An 18,326-nucleotide genomic window follows, 5' to 3' on the forward strand; every position below is an offset into this window, starting at 1 on the left:
TAAATTAAGTTGTTTGCCGTGTATCATTCTGATAGAGCTCCAAGCAAAGCATGATAAAGCACGGAGAAGGTGCACAACAGCACATCCTTTGAGAATTTGCAATAGAGTCATCTGGTGATCTGCGTGCCATTATCTACTGCTTCTGGTGCTGCACTAAACACAATATTTACATTCATCAAGAAGCATGAAGGTAGGAAGCTTACATATGACTTACAGAAGTAAACCATAAGAAATGACGAAAGGTGTTCTGTTCTTGCTGAACATTAGTTTTTTTTAAACTGTGATAATGTTTAATGGCTGCTTAACCTTGCTTCAAAGCTTCATAATAGTCTTATGAGAGTCACATTTTTTTAATGGTTGTCCATCTGCCATCAGTACTGCATTCAGCTGACTTGCACTGATGTGACTGAATAGGCCTGGCACAGCTCACACATCTTCAACTCGATGAGATAATTCACATGAAATCCAGGAAAGTTCAAGATGTCACTCATTATGTCACAAAATTGTCACTAATTAAGTGACAATATCGTAAAATGCACGTGCTTCACCATAAACGCTGTCACTTAGCAGACAACTTTCACATAATATGACCATAATAATATCTCTGCAGCATAATTTATTCGCTCTAGTCAAACCTAATGACGTAATTACCCTATGGTATGCTGTTTCTTTTGTTGTCTTAGAGACGAACAATGTGCGCAATGCAAAATTGTTATCGAAAAGTATTCCCACTTGCTAATATTAGGGAGTTTGGAATAGCGTACGCCAGGACCGTAGCCACAGGGGAAGGGGGGGAGCGAAATTTTGATGAATGGGGGTGTTTTACCGAAAATGAATTATGAAAATAGGCGTTTTTCTAAAAAAATTCGGCAGATCCCACGTACCGATGGAGTCGATGTGATGCGAAGCATGCGGTGGGAAGGTGACTGTGGTGTAATTTTGTTTTTTTTTTACTGAGCGAAACGTTACAAAATGACGCTAAAGATTTGTATAAATTTTATACGCACACATATATGTTGAAGAACCGCATATGTGTTATATAACCAGTTGTTTACAGTTGGATAACGCTGGCAACGGCAACGTGGGTATTATACCAACACCAGAAGCCGTAATCTGGTATGCAGTGCTTATACTTGTCCCTTGTGATAGAGAACGCACGCACGTTTCACGAACACGTGTGCATGTGTGGAAGACGTTCCTGGCAGTTCTTGAACAAGGTCATCATCCCCGTGATCAGTGAGCACCAGCAGTTGGTCATGACTTGTTATCGGATCAGGCCGTGATCGCGGTGACGAGGGGTCAATGTGTAGTGAAGTATGAGGTATAGTACAGCCGTTGGAAATCGTGGATGCCTCGGTGATTTCGTCGACAAATTGTCTATAGATAGAGCCGGCAACATGTTGGAATCTGAAGTCACCCTTCGCGTTGGTGAGGTATGGGCCGTCGAGGCTGGTAGGCCTGGATAGTGCTACGTAGACCAACATCAGTGGATGGCGCTTGTCGTATTCGTGGACTACCTGGGCCTATGTGGCCTACGTAGCCTAGTCTACAAAGCGGCTGTCAATCAATCTGACATCATCCTCGGTCAGCATGAGGCCATCGCCCAGCCTCGTGACAAATGAAGAGGACACTGCGTCGTTCTGGCGGACTAAGTGCACTTTACGGTGCGATGATGTGAATATCATACGTAACTTTCGTTAATGTATTCCTCCGGAGTCGAGCAATGCTTAAAAATAGCTCGCTCAATCATAGGGATACAAATGTAATGTTTAGTAGACTGCTAAAAAACCGGAGCTAACATTGGAACCACAGACGTTAATCTGATATGCCGTCTGTATCGTAGAAGTATACGCATCGTAGGAGTATCATGTATAGTGTTTATTGCTTTCTTGTAAAATTAGATAACAAGCACCAAAACCACAACTGACGTTGCACCGACATTACGCCTGCAGAGGCTGTTTTTTTAAACCAGTTTGTAGACTTGGCATGGCTCTGTGGCAGAATACCTGATTGCCACGCAGAATGCTTGGGTTCGATTCCTGCTGGGATCCTAATTTTCATTCTTTCCATTCGTCAGGTCAACGCTGCCGATGTCGGTTTTTTCTTAACGCTCTCGCATTTAATGTCTGTTTTCGCCGTTCCTGGGTAGATATAAACTGTCAATCACCTGTGGCTCATACCCATGCACCGCGGCCCGTGGTAAGCGGGTATGTGCCACAAGTGTCTGGAGGAAAGGGTTTGACGACGTACGCGACAGGATTTTCACTTTATTCATGTCATGACCCGACAGTCGTATTCACCCAATCATGTTACCCTCCCATGCAAATTTTGGTCGGCACCAAGTTAACGAGGCGATCATGAGAGCCCTCAGACGTAGGCGGCTAGATAGATAGATAGATAGATAGATAGATACGTAGATAGAAACGCTCAAAGTGCCAGAGGTTCGCTAAGAAATGCTTCGCATTTAAAAAGTGAAGGGCGCAACGAAGGGCCCCGGAAGTTTCGCCCATCTGTTTTTCTTTAACGTGCACTGACATCGGAGAGTACACAGGCGTTTAGCGTTTCGCCTCCACCGAAATGCTACCGCCGCGGCCGAGATCGAAGCCGCGACTTTCGGGTCCGCAGCCGAGCACCGCAACCATCGCACAACCGAGGCTGACAACTACAACTGAATCAAATGAAAACAAAAGTTAGCCTTAATGCACACATGACGGAGTGATAACCGCGGCCTCTCGCTTGTTTATATTTTATGAAAGCACGCTGTGGCATTCACGCTTTATGGCAAGCAAAGAAATTGTATAGCACAAATTGTCTTCATTGAGGCCTACAGTCTAGGTGGTGTTGGGAGTACCCGCTCTTCGATAGACTGGCCGTGCGAAGCGTGTGCCTTCACAAAAGCTTTTAAACGCGCATCAGGCATCACACGTATGTGCGCGTAATGCTTTTCCATTCTGCTTTTTATTGTACTTTCCACGCGACACACTGTGCAGCACTACACACGTGAGCGACGCGAAACTGAGAACGCAGAAGCACCACTTACGGTTCGCATATCCGACTGTGCCTAACCAGGTGCTGGCCGAACACGCATACACGAAGGTTGCAAGCACGCTTGAGTCTCCAGGCCATAATGAACCCAGACAACACACTACATCCCAGGGACTTCCCAAAAAAGTCCAAACGTCCCACATCCCAACAAGGTGGTTTTTAGGATGTCCTTTAGACATGTGCATAGGGATCATTCCTAAAACATCCCTTCTAGGATCTGATTGGGACTTCAAGTTAGCGGTGAAATAAGCTACTGTGTTGAAAATTGGCGATCCTAAAGAATCGGAAACAGCAACTCCGCCGAAGAGCATGGTTGGCGCGCGTGCACAATTGCATATCTACATGCACATGAAAAACAATATATCCGCGTTTTTTGTGAAAGTGTTCGTTTCTTTTTTTGTTTCTTTCTAAATGTCGCGCCGTTATGAGGACGAGGGATCGATTGCTGTCTGCGTGAGCAAGTGTTGCACTTGGTAAAGGCGGTACGACACACGTACTCGCGCCACTGTGCTCACTGCTCACGCACGCCGTGCTTTGCCGCACTGCACGAGCGGTGGTGTGGTGGTGTCGTATTTATAAAAACACCGACATATTAACTTTAGAAGAATTGAATGAAATATTGTTATTTTATTGTTTTATTCTTAGGTTTAATACGCAATTGTTCTTTAATTGCGCTTACTGCGAGCCAACACCTGCTCAAATAATTTGCTGCGAGCACTGCGCAGACATTGCCATCGCCATCATGGCGCCCGGCGTGTTTGGAGTTCGGACAGATCAGACTCTTCGTTGGCCTCGTTTTTAGGTGTTTGATCCGTGACGTTTCGTCGAAAAATCACAAGCGCGCATGCCGTAGGTGTTTGCCTGGTTGCAAGATCTTGCCGATTTCAACGTTTTTCCACCTCTTCGGTAAGTACTTGACATGCCTGGATTACTGCAATCAGCACGTTCTTAGCACTTTCTTCTTTGGCTCCCCACCGCGCGCAGGTTGGCGTACGCTGAGCTGGACCCTCGCAGCAAGAATGGCACGTGGGAGTAAGTTTTATTTGTGACGCGATTTGGTTTATCTTCCGCAGAAACTGTTGAGCTCACAATGCTGATATGTTGTTGTTCTCGGCCACGTGTGTAGATTGACACCGCGATCGTGGAACACATGGCTGATCTGCCTCGAATAACTGCAAGCCGGCGCGTGCGTAGTGCCGTGGAGAACGATCAGAAGTCCTGGACGACAAAGAAAAAAACTTCAAAGGTTTGTTGTACATGTTTTCCACGGCAACTGACATAAACGTAAAAAAAAATTGGAATGGTCAAATGCATGTGTCACGTTTATCCATTTGTAGTGGGCTGTGGACATGAATTAAGCATTGCTGCACACAAGACTGGCTTGCCCTCAGTTTATGCCCAGCACCAAATTTTTTGCTCTCATTATGACACCATTTGTAAGAAAAGCCAGAACTTATGTTCAAAACAGCGCATATTCATGCTATTCTTTTATTCAGTTGCATGTGTGAGTCCTGCTGCTGGCCATCAGTTAGCCGGTTATCAGAAGAAAAGGGCACAGCCCAGTTTTGTATTGGTACATACCGTATCGTTTGTGATTATGATCATGATTTTTGTCTTACTGAAACAAGAAACTGAAAAATGTATGTTGGTGTTTCTGCTACATCTCTATGAAGCAGCAGAACCTGTTTGCTCAGTCACTTGGTGCATATTAGCAACTGGCACCTTGTCTGGCTTCCCTATACCTCCGCCTTTTTTCAGTGCATGTTGTTTTCATCCTTTACCAGCAGTCAAGTAGTTTCACACAACCGAAATGACCAACTAGCCCACTTTGTTTGTCAAGTAGATTTGTGATATGCACTGTTGCTCAATGATATTCTTTTTGCATGTGCTATCTGTGTACACATATTACATGACCTTTTTTTCTTTTTTTCAGCTGGTTCTAGTAGTGGTGCCCCTGGTGTGCACCTTTACCCCAAATGTCTGCACCTTTGCCTACCGGTAATGACATAGAAAGTGCTCAGCTTCCCTGGACATAGGCATGCAGGTTACGAGACGGAAAACGTGCAGCTTAGACTTAATGCTTGTAAATGCGAAAATCGTAACTGACATAATTAGAGTAAGCTAAAAGGAGAAATTTCTGCTTATGAGCAAGTAATATGAAGCAGGTTTTACTCCTCTTAAACTAGCAGACATGCAACAACACTGTTGTGCTATGTTTGTTTTGTGCGCCATTTTCATGCATATTTGTGCTTGCAGTGGATATGCATATACATGAAGGATTTGTTTTTGTTTTCCTCAGCTGCCTCTGCGAACCCCGCTCCTGGACAACAGCTGGGAGGCTCTGTGTTTAAACGCGTGCACCTAGACGTCATGCTCGTAAATACCAATTCCTTTGTCATTCCTGGCATGAATTTGTTGGTAAAGCAATAGGTAAAATTGTGCATTGTTGTTTACAATCACTTCAGTATGAACCAGGCTTAAAGGAGAAGGGACCGACAACTGGCCAGAACTTGTGATTAGATCCTGTCAGAAATGAAAATACCGCGCTATATGCTGACATATTCCAGCATCCTTTTCGCGCTGTGAGTAGGATTTATATCTCTAAATTGTGTTTAAAAGTAACAAAAAAATGTATGTTGTGCAACCTATCGCAAGAGCCTTGAAGCTAGATTGCAGAGTTGATCACTTTGCTGTACAAAGTCACGTAGTCTGATACCGTCATGTGTGCCATTATTGGTCCTAAAAATATTAGTATGTATATTACTATCCATCCCCGCTCTATTCTGTGCTGCTTATGAGGTAAAAGGAGTTGCATGGTGACAAGAAACGGCGCTGCCTTCGCGGTAGCCAGTGGACCATGTCGAGCCGCAGCACATGCGCGCGAGTACACACACACGCAGTAAACCGCCGCGCTCGAACACGAACCGCTGTCACGCTCACTGTTTGCAGCATGCCTTGTTACGTGTGTATACAACTTCATATCCGTCGCAGATAGAAAAATTCGAATTACAAATGTTTCACGGCATTTTCCACATCACCATTCCTTGATTATACACTCTTGACTGGTAAGCTTTCTGTCGCGCTAAAGAAAATAGGTATCATAAAAGTTGGTTGTCGGTCCCTTTAACCTCTTAACACCACAGGTCAAAATAGGCATGCTATATCCCCGTTGTGCACCATCTTTGTGCGTTTGTGTGTGCAGTATGGACATGTACATTAAGGCTTTGTTTTTGTTCTCAGCTGCCTCTGCGAGCCCTGCTGTTGGACGCCAGCTGGAATGCTCTGCGTTTGAAAGCGTGCGCCCCAGATGTCATACTCATAAATACAGAGTTCTCATGATTCTAGTGTTGAAAAAGCAATAAGTAAAAGCAGGCACTTGTGCATCTGGAATGAGGTTTAACCCTGTCTCAGGAGACATAAGACAATATAGTCATGCTATGTTCCTGTTGTTCACCATTTTCATGCATGTTGTGTGCAGTACGTATACATACATGCAGGCTTTGTTTTTGTTGCCCTCAGCTGCCTCTGCAAGCCCTTTTGCTGGACGCCATGGAAGGCCCTCCACTCGAAAGTGTGCACCTTAGACTACACGCTCATCAATACCAAGTTCTTTGTCCTTCTCGGCATGATTGTAGTGCCATATATAGTGAGGCAATAAATCATTTTGCTGGTCACTTGATGTTCCATGCATGTTGCTGGTTTCTGAACATTGACTTGGTTTAAGTTATCTAGTTATCTATGTGAAAAAAAAGTGGGTTGGTTGACGAGGAATATGCTTTCCTGGAGAGGCAAACTGGCTCTCTCAGTTAGGGGGTGGTCGAGCGCGATAAAGCAACTTAACATGTTATGGGAGCAGATGTCCCACCCTTTTGAATAATCCTGCAGTAAAAAGTTGGCCACATGTCCCAATAACATCCCACACGCATGCAGTTTTGGGACATCCCAAAAAGGTCTTTTTTTGTATCACTTGGGATTGTTTTTCCACCTTGTGTGGGACGTCTTTTGGATGTCCCGAACTCCCAAAAGGGATGTCATTTGGATGTCCCTAGGATGCCTTGCGTTGTCTGGGAAACCAACACGAACACGCTCACAGTACGCGATGTTGCACTGCCGTCGCTCAATGCCGTTCACGTCCAGCGTTGAGATCACAGTCGCGCACACACAGGACACGGGCACACACAGCCGACACAGCTGAGCAATTCGGAAACTTCGATGACCGGGCAACGGAAGAAAATGGCGAAGGCAGCGACGGGCAACGGCGAGACTTCGACTTTAGCACGCACGCTTCTCCTCTCCTCTCCTGGTGTGCGTGTGTGTGTGTGTGTGTGTGTCTGTTTTTTTTTTTATTTTGTCGCTCGCGCATGCGTCGCAAGGTTGCGTTATCGTGTTTCTCGGCGGCTCATGTAACAGCCCTCCCGTTTAGCGGCCGCTTGAAGGAAGTCGCGTCTATATATATCTATTTTTTTTTTTGACGCGATAGCGTCAAAGAGCTCGTCTCGCAGAAACTCCGGTGTCGGCGGCATTAGCTCTGAGCGAGAGAGCAGCGTTGGTTGGTCGTGAGCGAAAATTCGAGGAAGATGCCAAAGAGAGAGAGGGTGTTTGCACTTGGCTTTCCTTGCGGCACTGCGTATACGCCTCCATCGAGAAGCGACAACAAGCTAGCGCTGAGAACGCGATAGTGTGTGTGTGTGTGTGTGTTTGTGTGTGTGTGTGTGTGTGTGTGTGTGTCTGTGTGTGGTCGCGTGTGTACGATATCAGCTGTCGCGTTTTAAAGGCGAAACGTAAGAGTCGCCACCCCTCTTTTTTTTAAACTGCGAAGCATTTCTTAGCGAACTTCTGCGAGTTTGGCGTATCTATCTATCTATCTATATATCTATCTATCTATCTATCTATCTATCTATTATTATCTATCTATCTATCTATCTATCTATCTATCTATCTATCTACTATCTATCTAGCCGCCTACGACTTTGCGCTCTCTGGCTGTTTCGTTAATCGGATGTATACCAAATTGGTATGGACTAACATGACCGTATTACGAACATAAATGACAGGTCATAGCATGAAAATCATGACATGCATGTCATGAACAGCATGATTTACATTCCACGGCCTTGGGGCTCTTGCGGCCGTTCCGTTAATTTCATATATACCAAAACTAGTATGAGGTGACAAGAATTCATGCGAACATAATGACAGGTCCTAACGCGCAAATCATGACACGCGTGTCATGTGCGGCATGATTTACATGACATGGTCTCGGGGCGCTCGCGGCCGTTTAAATGAATGGATATATACGAAAACTGGTATGACGAGACATTTCGACATTACGAACATAACTGACACGTGGTAACATGAAAATCATGATATTCGTGTCATGCACGTCATGATTTACATGCCACGCTCATGACGCACTCGCGGCCGTTTCGCTAGGTTGATAACTTGATATACACCAAAACTGGTATTGTGCGATGTGGCTGTATGGAGAACATGAATAACAGGTGGTAACATGAAAACCATGACATGCATGTCATGTGTGTCATGATTTACATGCCAGAATCATGGTGCATTCGCGGCCGTTTCGCGGGCTTGATATACACCAAAATTGGTATTGCACGACGCGACTGTATGACGAACGTAAATTAGAGGTGGTAACATGAAAATCATGACATGCGTGTCATGTAGAACATGATTTACATGCCACGCTCATGATGCGCTCGCGGCCGTTTCGCTCGCTTGATATACACCAAAATTGGTATTGCGCAACGTGACTGTATCACAAATATATATGACAGGTGGTAACTTGAAAATTATGATATGCGTATAATTTACGGCATGATTTACATGCCACGCTCATTGTCCGATCGCGGCCGTTTCGCTAGCTTGATATACACCGAAATTGACATTGCGTGACGCGAATGCATGACGAACGTAAATGACAGGTGGTAACATGAAAACCATGACATGCACGTCATGTATGGCATGATTTACATGCCACACTAATGGTGGATTCACGGCCATTTCGCTTGTTTGATATACGCCAAAATTGGTATTGTGCGATGTGACTGTATGAGGAACAAAAATGACAGGTCCCTAACATGCGAAATATGTTACTCATGTCATGTGCGGTATGATTTACATCACACTGTTATGGTGCGCTTCCGGCCGTTTAGATAACTGGATATATACCAAAATTGGTATGGTATGACAGGAGTGCGTGATGAACATAAATGACCGGTCATGCAGTGGTTTACACCAGAATATACGTTTCATTGGCATGGTGTATATCACATTGTGTATGCAAGCGTGCATGGCAAACATGCGATATATGGTGAACTAGATGCCATGGCATGAATGATTTCATTTGGCTCAAAAATAAACAAAGTGATGTATGCAGCTCTTTGCTGGCTGCTTCGCATTACATCGATTGCCACAGTGCGTGGGATCTGCCGGATTTTTTCTCTTTTTTTCTTGTGCTTTCTGTCCACAGCATTTTAGTGCGTACGCTGCGGCATGCCGCCTCTAGTCAGTTTATAACTAGGACCTGACTCAGAGTCTGCGTACGTGTGAATATAATCGCGTACATTTATGATCGCAGATTCTTGTGAATGTCAGCGGTTTTCGTCGATAAGTTAACGAGGAATGTATCGCCGTCACTTCATCGATTGAGCTACTGCCAAAGATATTAGACTGCACGAACTTTCTTTACAGCTCCTTATATCTGGAGAGGTGCAAGACAAAAACAAGGTTTGAAACAAGCTCTTATATGGCAAGAGAGTAAAACAACCTTTTTACTCTCTCGTGGGATGCGGGACTGGAACAGGCACTTTTATGGTTTGTACAATCTAATTGGCGTGCGCGCAGTGCGTATTAACATTTACAAAAATGGGTTAAACTAGTCTATAGACTGTCTAAACCCACTTTTAGACAGTCCGTAGACTGTCTACATACATTTTTGTACGGAATAGAGGTCGAGCTCGCGGATTGTCCCGCTTTTGATCCATAGATAGCGCTCATGTCCAGCCATGCATACAGCAACGGGGACGTCTACATTTTCACATCCGGAACAATGCTGCCCACAGGGATCGGGAATCAGATCTGCCGAGAGGAATGTTTATCGAGTTGCGCTAATCCTGGTTGCACAGTTGAATGCAGGCTGTGTATTCTAATATGCGTTGCTGGGCGAGTTGGTGCATTGTCTGAAAATAAAAGCAGAGCGCAAAAAAAGATGGCTCTCTTTCCGCCAGGAGCCTTTCACTCCTCCTGGCAAAAGAGAGTAAGGCGCCTCCCTGAGAGAGAGTATAATGAGATCTGTGGGAGTAACACAGCTCTATAACTCTCACTGCAGGAGTTTCAGTTTTAGCACGAAAATGTTTTGTGCCGGGGTCCACCAAGTACATCCGTCACGGATATGACGTTGATAAAATGGACGCCAACGGGCGAGAAAGAAACATTTCCCCGAAGGGGAGTATGAGGAAGTGCGAAGCACGGGGTGATGATATGAGGGGGCGCGCGCGACTAAACTGCAGAGCCGAGCGAAGGAGACGGCAGCGAGAGAGCACGCGCCAGCCGACCCACGGAGGTCTGGCCGTTTTTAAGTGCAAAGCACTTTTACTGATGATGATGATCTGTCTTCCGAACTCGTTCCAAAGAACCCGCAACGCGTTCAACTTGTTGGCGGCGTTGCGCACGCCCGAGATGGGGCTCAGGTTGTTGTCGAACCACAGTCGATCGCACACCGCGCAGCTATATCCGAAGCTGCGGTCCAGGAAGTCTCGCTTGAAGCGCGCGTCCGGCCGATCGAATTCGAGGGCCCGCGCTCGCTCACGCATCGCGCGTCCCCGCGCCAGATCGGCTTCGGGGTGCTCGGCTCGCTTCGCACGCTTTCGTTCGGCGTCTCGCCGCCGGCCTTCATCACCACAGGCAATGCGCGGGGCGCGCGCAGCCACGGAGCGGAAGGCGGAGCGCGCGCAGTCACGTGGGGCGTGACGTCGCTGCGCCGTTGCTACAGACGCTCCTCTCCGCTCCTCGCGCCGTTGCTATGGGACGGCGGATTCAGGGTCGCTTATAAAGTGCATTCGCACTTAAAACAAAGAAAAAGATACCCCGCTGGGAATCGAACCCACGATGTTGCGGGCCGCGACGGCAAGTGCCCGACGCCCTACCGACTAAGCTAACTCGGGAGATGCCAGGTACGGCGCGAACGCGCCTTATATCTTTCACACATTTTCGTTTGCGGCAGGCGGAGCGGGGCGATGCCGCCGTCTGTGAGATGTGAAAAGAAGTAATGCTTCACGATCGACACTTACTAGCGCTTACTCCGAGATTGCACGCGATATCGGAGGTCATGGTTAAAGCGTCTCGATACCAGAGAGGTAGACTGGCCGCGCTGGCGTCGCCGAGGCACCCTTGACGCAGTTACGTTCTTTGCCCTTGGCTTCATGTTAGCGTGCGTCGGCTCATCGGAGTAGTGCAGCTTCCACGTGCACCAACGGGATTTCTCCGCCGCCGACTGCTTCAATTGCGAGAGCACCGACTAACAAACTGCTGCAACATGCGTTGCAGAAAAGACGCGATTTCGACGGGCGAATGTCGTGCCTTGGTAGAGCGAGAGCAGCGCCTGCGAGACAGAGGCCAGGGGGACGCACGCGTTTGCGGCTCAGGCGACGAACCTCTACCTCCCGCGTTGCTGAAGCGCAGTGTGTGTTATGTATGCATGAGCACAGGCGTCGGCTACCCATTACTAGAAAGCGCACACCGTGCCGTTTCGCTCCTTAATTGACGACGCTTTGAAGAAGTGCATACCGGGTACCAGTGTTTATTATGAGCTTGTTGATATCATCCTTACGCGGGATTGACGATTGGCTGTGTCCAAATATATGTTCACACCGTCAGCTACCACAACGGTTAATCATGATCATGAGCGTTAGTCGTCGCGATAAAGACATGCTGTCAACATGGGTGCATCCACGTCAAACGGTGCTGTAGCTGCCAAACACGAATAGACATTGTACAAGCTCTCATATATCACTACACAATAAGCACTACTTCCGTGAAGACACGTTTCACTTCGTGTTATACCGATTCCTATGACGGAGGGATCAGCCATGTTTTTTTAGAGTGTACTGGCAGTGCTCGGGGCGCCGCACGCCTTGTTCTCGGATGCTCAGCGGCGCGGAAAACACGCTCTGCGTTAGAAATCGACATATCCGATACTATTACCCAGGCCCACCACGGTGGTCTAGTGGTAATGGCGCTCGACTGCCGACCCGAAGGTCGCGGGATCGAATCCCGGCCGCGGCGGCTGCATTTCCGATGGAGGCGAAAACGTTTTGAGGCCCGTGTACTTTTAATTTAGGTGCACGTTAAAGAACCCCAGGTGGTTGAAATTTGCGGAGCCCTCCACTACGGCGTCTCTCATAATCATATCGTGGTTTTGGGACGTTAAACCCCAGATATCATATCACAAGTTTACCCAGCAACTTTCATTCTTGGAACACATGCATGCTGCAATTTCTTGTAGTGCTCGGTGCAAGTATCCTGTAGCCATTCATATGTGCTATGAAAGAAGAAACTCGGCGTCAATCTTCTCATCGACGAAAGCTATATATACAAGCACGTGCATTTACATAGATTTCAAAAAGGAAAGAAAAAGGAAACTGATGTAAATGCGGTGTCAAACCACCACGTGATGTGCGCGCTGTCATTTCTTTCCATCTGCAGCTGTTGCCATCATGTCTAGAACTGCCACACCTTCCACACTCCAATCGCTCTGAGCGCTCCATGCTTGATCGCGATGGCAGTTTGCGACGCGCTTCCACTTTAAGAACAGGCGGTACGTCTACAGACATTGTCCTGGCGTCTTTTTCGGCAGTTTCCGCGGCTACTGCTATCGACTCGGCTTCCTCCAGAGTTAAATCTTTCTTTGCCAGAAGTTGCTTCTGCACAGCAGCCGAACGCACACACAGACCATTCGGTCTCTAAGTAGCCTGTTCAGAGAATCTCCGAAATTGCAATTGTCTGCAATGCGTCGGATTGAGACGACGAAATCCTGAATGGTTTCTCCCTCCTGCTGACAGCGGTTGAAAAACTGGAAGCTTTCAGCAATTTCGTTGCGCCTTGGGTCGTAGTGGTCATTTAACACCTTGACTACTTCATCATATCTTAAGGCATTGGGCTTTGCAGGTGCTATTTTCCCCATCAGGATTTGGATCGTCGAGGTGCTAAGTGCAGCTACTAGAAGTGCCCTCTTCTTAGCGGAATCCGAAATAGCATTCGCTTCAAATACGCCTCCACTTTGATGAGGTAAGGTTTCCACTTATCTGTGGCGTCGTCGAAGCTGGGAAGCATGTAGGAGGCCATCGTTGTCAGCAGTACGGTTGCCACTGGATGCTTAACTTCGGGTTCCTGCTTGACCGCGTGGGTGTTTTCTTTGCTCGTCGCCACTGTAGCATAGCGGAGGCAGCCTAGCTGCCGTCACGAAAGGACGGAGACGTTGATGATTCCGTGTCAGCCGAGAACAACCAAAAGGCGTTTATTGCACGCACATATATAAGTAAAGTGGAAAGGGAAAGGATGCGATAGAAACAAGGAACAGAAACTTGGCGCATGCGCAATGACAGCGCGCACATCACGTGGTGGTTTGACACCGCATTTACATCATCACTTATCTTGGTCATCGCATTGATCAAGCCGGCCTTCACCCACTGAGAAGAATGTAGATGCTATCGTAAATGCACCTAGTCCCGAAAACCTAAACGAGCTGCGTTCGTTTCTTGGGATGATAACATTTTATTCAAAGTTTTTGCCGAACATGTCAAATACGTTGTTTCCATTGTACCAGTTGTTGGAAAAAAACGCGCGGTGGCAGCGGAAGTCATCCCAGGAATCTGCATTTCGCAAGGCAAAGCAGTGTCTTAAAGATGCCGAGGTACTGGTGCATTTTGAGCCGTCAAGACAACTGAAGTTGGAATGCGACGCATCCGCTCGTGGGATAGGCGCCGTTCTTTTTCACACAATTGGAGGCACTAATAGGCCAGTCGGATTCCGGTCAAGAACCCTGACAAAAGCCGAAAGAAATTATTCTCAATTAGAACGAGAAGCACTGGCACTTGTTTTTGGGGTTACTAAATTCCGGGATTATCTCCTAGGTCGAGAGTTCGTCCTGGTTACCGACCACCAGCCACTTCTGGGACTGCTGAGACCCGACCGCCAGACGCCTGCAATGGCCGCAGCTCGCATCCAACGGTGGGCCCTCTACCTTGGAGGTTACCGTTACAAGCTTGAATATGCCCCAGGAAGGCAGCTACTGAATGGGGATGCTCTGAGCAGACTGCCGCTGCGGTGCCAAGATGCCGCCACGGAACCTGAACCCGAAGAGTATGTATTTTCTTTGAAATGCCTGGATGAAGGGATAGTCACAACGCGCGAGCTGAAGGAGCTGACAGCCAATGACTCGATCTTACACTCTTAGAAAAAAAGGCTCTTGAATACGGAAAAACCTGTAGGTAAAATGCTGCCGACCACTATTCCGCATAAGGTAAACGGCAGACCAGAGATGACGTAGACTTCAGAACACGTACAGCTAGTAACACATAACATTACCTTGCCCCGTAACAAAGAAATGGAAAGCAGATCACGAAGGCAACTCCGTGTACAATCTATGGCACTACATTAATTGGAATGCTAGCTGTACGTAAAAAACAAATGTGTCTTCTGTAAGTGCGATATTAAGCATGCGTAAAAAGAACGTGTTCTCCGAAACTTGAATAAAGGTGTACGTAAAAAACAAATGTGTCTTCTGTAAGTGCGATATTAAGCATGCGTAAAAAGAACGTGTTCTCCGAAATATGAATAAAGGTGCACGTAAAAAACAAATGTGAAGCATACGCAAAGTGAATTCACAGAAGTTTTATTTGATCTCAATATCTTATAGATCTAGAATGCGAAATACAATGTATAATGGAAACTTGTAAATAATCGTGGCATTTGTACTATTTCCACATTCCCGTGGTGCCCGTAACAATAATGTGCAGTATTGTGCACTGTGTTCACTGAAAACAAAAAAAAAAGAAGTGTTAGCACAATCACGCTAGGCGAGTACAGAAGCAAGAATTACAGCAAGCACCTAGTGTCAGCACATTCTGATGCCTCAAACTCGCGCACCAAAATTGTTGCATAAATGCACCCCGAATTTTGTACAACTTGTGCGAGTTATACATTAGAAAATTTGGTAAATGAAAGGTGTCTTTTAGCCTTACGTGAATAAAAGAAGTTTAAGGCTCTTTGTTGTCATTATTTTTAAGTCATAAATATTTATTTCGTAGAACATTGATAAAATTAGACCTAAAAAACTCACATTTCAGGATGATTGTACAAATACATTAATTTCTCCCTGATTATTAGCTTGAGGAATACCACCAGATTTGAAAAAAACATACAGCTAAACTCTTTTACAAGAGACATGCACTGAGGGGCACTTGTTGTCAGACTGCATTTTTTTGCATGTAACCGACACCTCCAATGCAAACCACGAAAGAAAAAAAAAGGGGGGGGGGGACGACTCCCAGCATATTGACAGGAAGCAAACTCGCACACCAAAATTGGTGCATAACCCGCACCCCGAATTTTTGTACAATTTGTGCGAGTTATACATTAGAAAATGTGGTAAATGAAAGGTCTCTTTTAAGCAGGGTACCATGTTCCCATTTTCTGATCAACCCTATTTTTGATGCAGGTGCACGGTGTCTCTTATATGCCAATTGTCTGTTACATCAGGGTCCCTAATAAAGAGGTTCAACCGTAAAACCCGAAAACAACTAACCGTACTGATAATGCTGATAAGCTTACTCTCATGATATGCCGCTGAAATGGAGCACTTCACATGAAAAATGGTGCCACATGAGAATAAGCTATTAATGACATTCATGACCGGTAAAATGCACCTGGTCAGAGTCCAGCTGCTCGGGTGAGACGTTTGCTCGAAGCACATGGTTCAGCTTCATAATTCTCGAATTAACCACCGTCCTTGACCGCTGTCCCCCTTCCCGCTTTGTACCGTTTGGTGGATTGATGAGGAACAGCTGCCTGTAAAATGAAAAGTGTATCTTTACCTCACGAAAGGACTCGCAATGCATTGATAGCACAAAACTGTGCAATACCACTATAGGAAGCAGTAAGCTGAGATAGTATTAATGCTACCACTATATAAAAAATATATTCGGTTTCCCAAGTCATGCTGGCCTGAGCAGGCACGTGCACAAGTGGTTCACATATATTTGCAGTGACTGCTGCATCTGACAGTGCAACCAGCTGAAGTGAAACTTAAAAGCATTGTTGGCTGTGTTGAGTGGCTTACAAACTATTGTGTAGTGCAACAAAGCAGCTATGCACAACATTGCATACATTTTAAAAAGTAATGTGGTTTTCGCCTCTAATGTGCACATGGCATATGATGGTTGGTGCAGGATTCTGAAATAATATGACCACTTGAAGTTCCTGCACACCAAAGTCAAGATACATAAATGTCATGTGCAATTTTCTTCTTTACATTGTTGCTTTCCTGTGCATAGATAACAGCAACAGGTTAAAGGCTGTGCACATAATGTAATGAAACAATGTGTGTAAAGCAATTAGCAAATTCTATCTCCAACAGGAAATGCAAAAAAGTGACGCCTTAAACTAACTTAAAATTTCAAGCACGCCCCCCCCCCCCCCTCTGCAACTCGAAATTACAAGAAAAGTGGAAGGCCGGGGGGGGGGGGGGGGGGGGGGGTAGTTTACAGAATGGCACCAAAATTCAGGATGGTCGTGACAAATTATTGATCATTTGTCGCTTCGGGGGAAAAAACGGTGCATATGGACTACCTCAGAAGTCATTTGGCTCTCGTTCTTGGCAAGGTGATTACAATCAGGTCAGGGGCGTAGTCGGAAATTTTTTTCAGGAAAAGGGGGAGGGGGTTCCACAATACTTTATGTATGTTTGTGCATGCATATCTACATATGCAAAATTTAAAAATTCCAGGGGGGGGGGGGGGTTTCGCATCCTCCAACCCTCGCCCCCTGGCTACGCCCCTGAATCTCTTTAAAGGGACACTAAAGAGCAAAACGATTTTTCTCGCATTAGTAAAGTGGTCTTCCACGATACCAAAAACACCACGCTTGCTGCGAGAAGACGCTTAATAAGCGAGAAAACGTGCAAAAAGAAAATACAGGTGGCAACGCCACCTTGGAATTCCCGCACCATTTGCCGTGACGTCACATGTTTTTGACGGCACCTGCTTGGGCCCTACGTAGTTCCTAATCGGTTGAATCAAAGTACATTCTCCTCTGATGGGGCAAGAGACTTGACAAAACGAGTTTGTGGAAATTTCGTCGAGCCAGTGGCACCAAAACACATTGAATGCTCTTTTAAATCTTTTACATCACGAATTACAAAGTTCGGCGCGAAATTTAAAAATGAAACTTTGAACTTGTTTTCTCCGCTAATAATAACCTATGGTGGTGAAATAAACTACACAAGGGTTCTTCGAGCGCACTTTATCAATCTAAACCAATTCATTGTTTCTCTTTAGTGTCCCTTTAACAGTGGAGCAGACTAGTCCTGTACAGGTTAAGTCATAACAAGCATAAATTTTCCTTCATAATAGCAGCTAGCAGTGCAGTGCTTGCTTAACCTCAATTAAATGAGTAGACATTGACAAAGTGAGTGGACCTGGTGTGTGTGCGATGCCACATTGCAATCTACAAATCGCACCATTATCAGCCCACAGAGCAGGCCAATGTTTTTTTTCTCATGTATGCGGGATTAACGATTTCAGACTCTGGCAAGCCATAACTTACACAAAAATTCGGAAACACTTTTACTGGTTAAGAATATGTGTGCAGCAGTACTGAATGCCACACACAATTTAAGGTGGCACTTAAAATGTGAGACTGATAGCACACTTAACAGCCCAAATGACCACCAACAGAAAAAAAATTAAATATCTGACCTTTGCAAGAATTCCAGTGTTGTCGAAGCATTGTTCGGGTACATCATGTTGAAAGCATAGTAAGTCAGGAACATTACGCAGACTGCCTCGGTGAAATTGGATGCTTCGCAAAACAGTTCCTGCTCACAGGCCACATAACATTTGTCAGAAAGATGGTTCCTGTGAAAAAAAAATTAAATAGTAAGAATCTCGTTGTGAAACTCACGTTACAGCATCCATTTCAAAAGGACCAATAAGAACTTAACAAGTTTTTCAATATTTAAAGGGTATTGGTGTGAGAATATTGTA

General features: G+C 45.8%; 2 long non-coding RNA genes across 3 annotated transcripts; one reads left to right on the plus strand and one right to left on the minus strand.

Annotated features, from left to right (window-relative positions):
* Nucleotides 1-3,766: 3,766 nt before the first annotated feature.
* LOC125757532 (uncharacterized) lies at nucleotides 3,767-5,404 on the plus strand. 2 transcript variants are annotated; one of them, XR_007415299.1, is made up of 5 exons: nucleotides 3,767-3,951; nucleotides 4,030-4,077; nucleotides 4,172-4,291; nucleotides 4,979-5,043; nucleotides 5,345-5,396. It is a non-coding gene; the product is annotated as an uncharacterized LOC125757532 (long non-coding RNA). The 2 variants fall into 2 exon arrangements; XR_007415298.1 differs by lacking the exon at nucleotides 4,979-5,043 and having other exon boundaries at nucleotides 3,779-3,951; nucleotides 5,345-5,404.
* A 9,557-nt stretch (nucleotides 5,405-14,961) lies between these two features.
* LOC125757533 (uncharacterized) lies at nucleotides 14,962-18,326 on the minus strand. Its single transcript, XR_007415300.1, has 3 exons — nucleotides 18,039-18,326; nucleotides 15,990-16,131; nucleotides 14,962-15,098 (listed from the first exon to the last, which is right to left on the minus strand). It is a non-coding gene; the product is annotated as an uncharacterized LOC125757533 (long non-coding RNA).

This window comes from Rhipicephalus sanguineus, chromosome 2 (assembly GCF_013339695.2).
Source record: "Rhipicephalus sanguineus isolate Rsan-2018 chromosome 2, BIME_Rsan_1.4, whole genome shotgun sequence".
Lineage (NCBI taxonomy): Eukaryota > Metazoa > Arthropoda > Arachnida > Ixodida > Ixodidae > Rhipicephalus > Rhipicephalus sanguineus.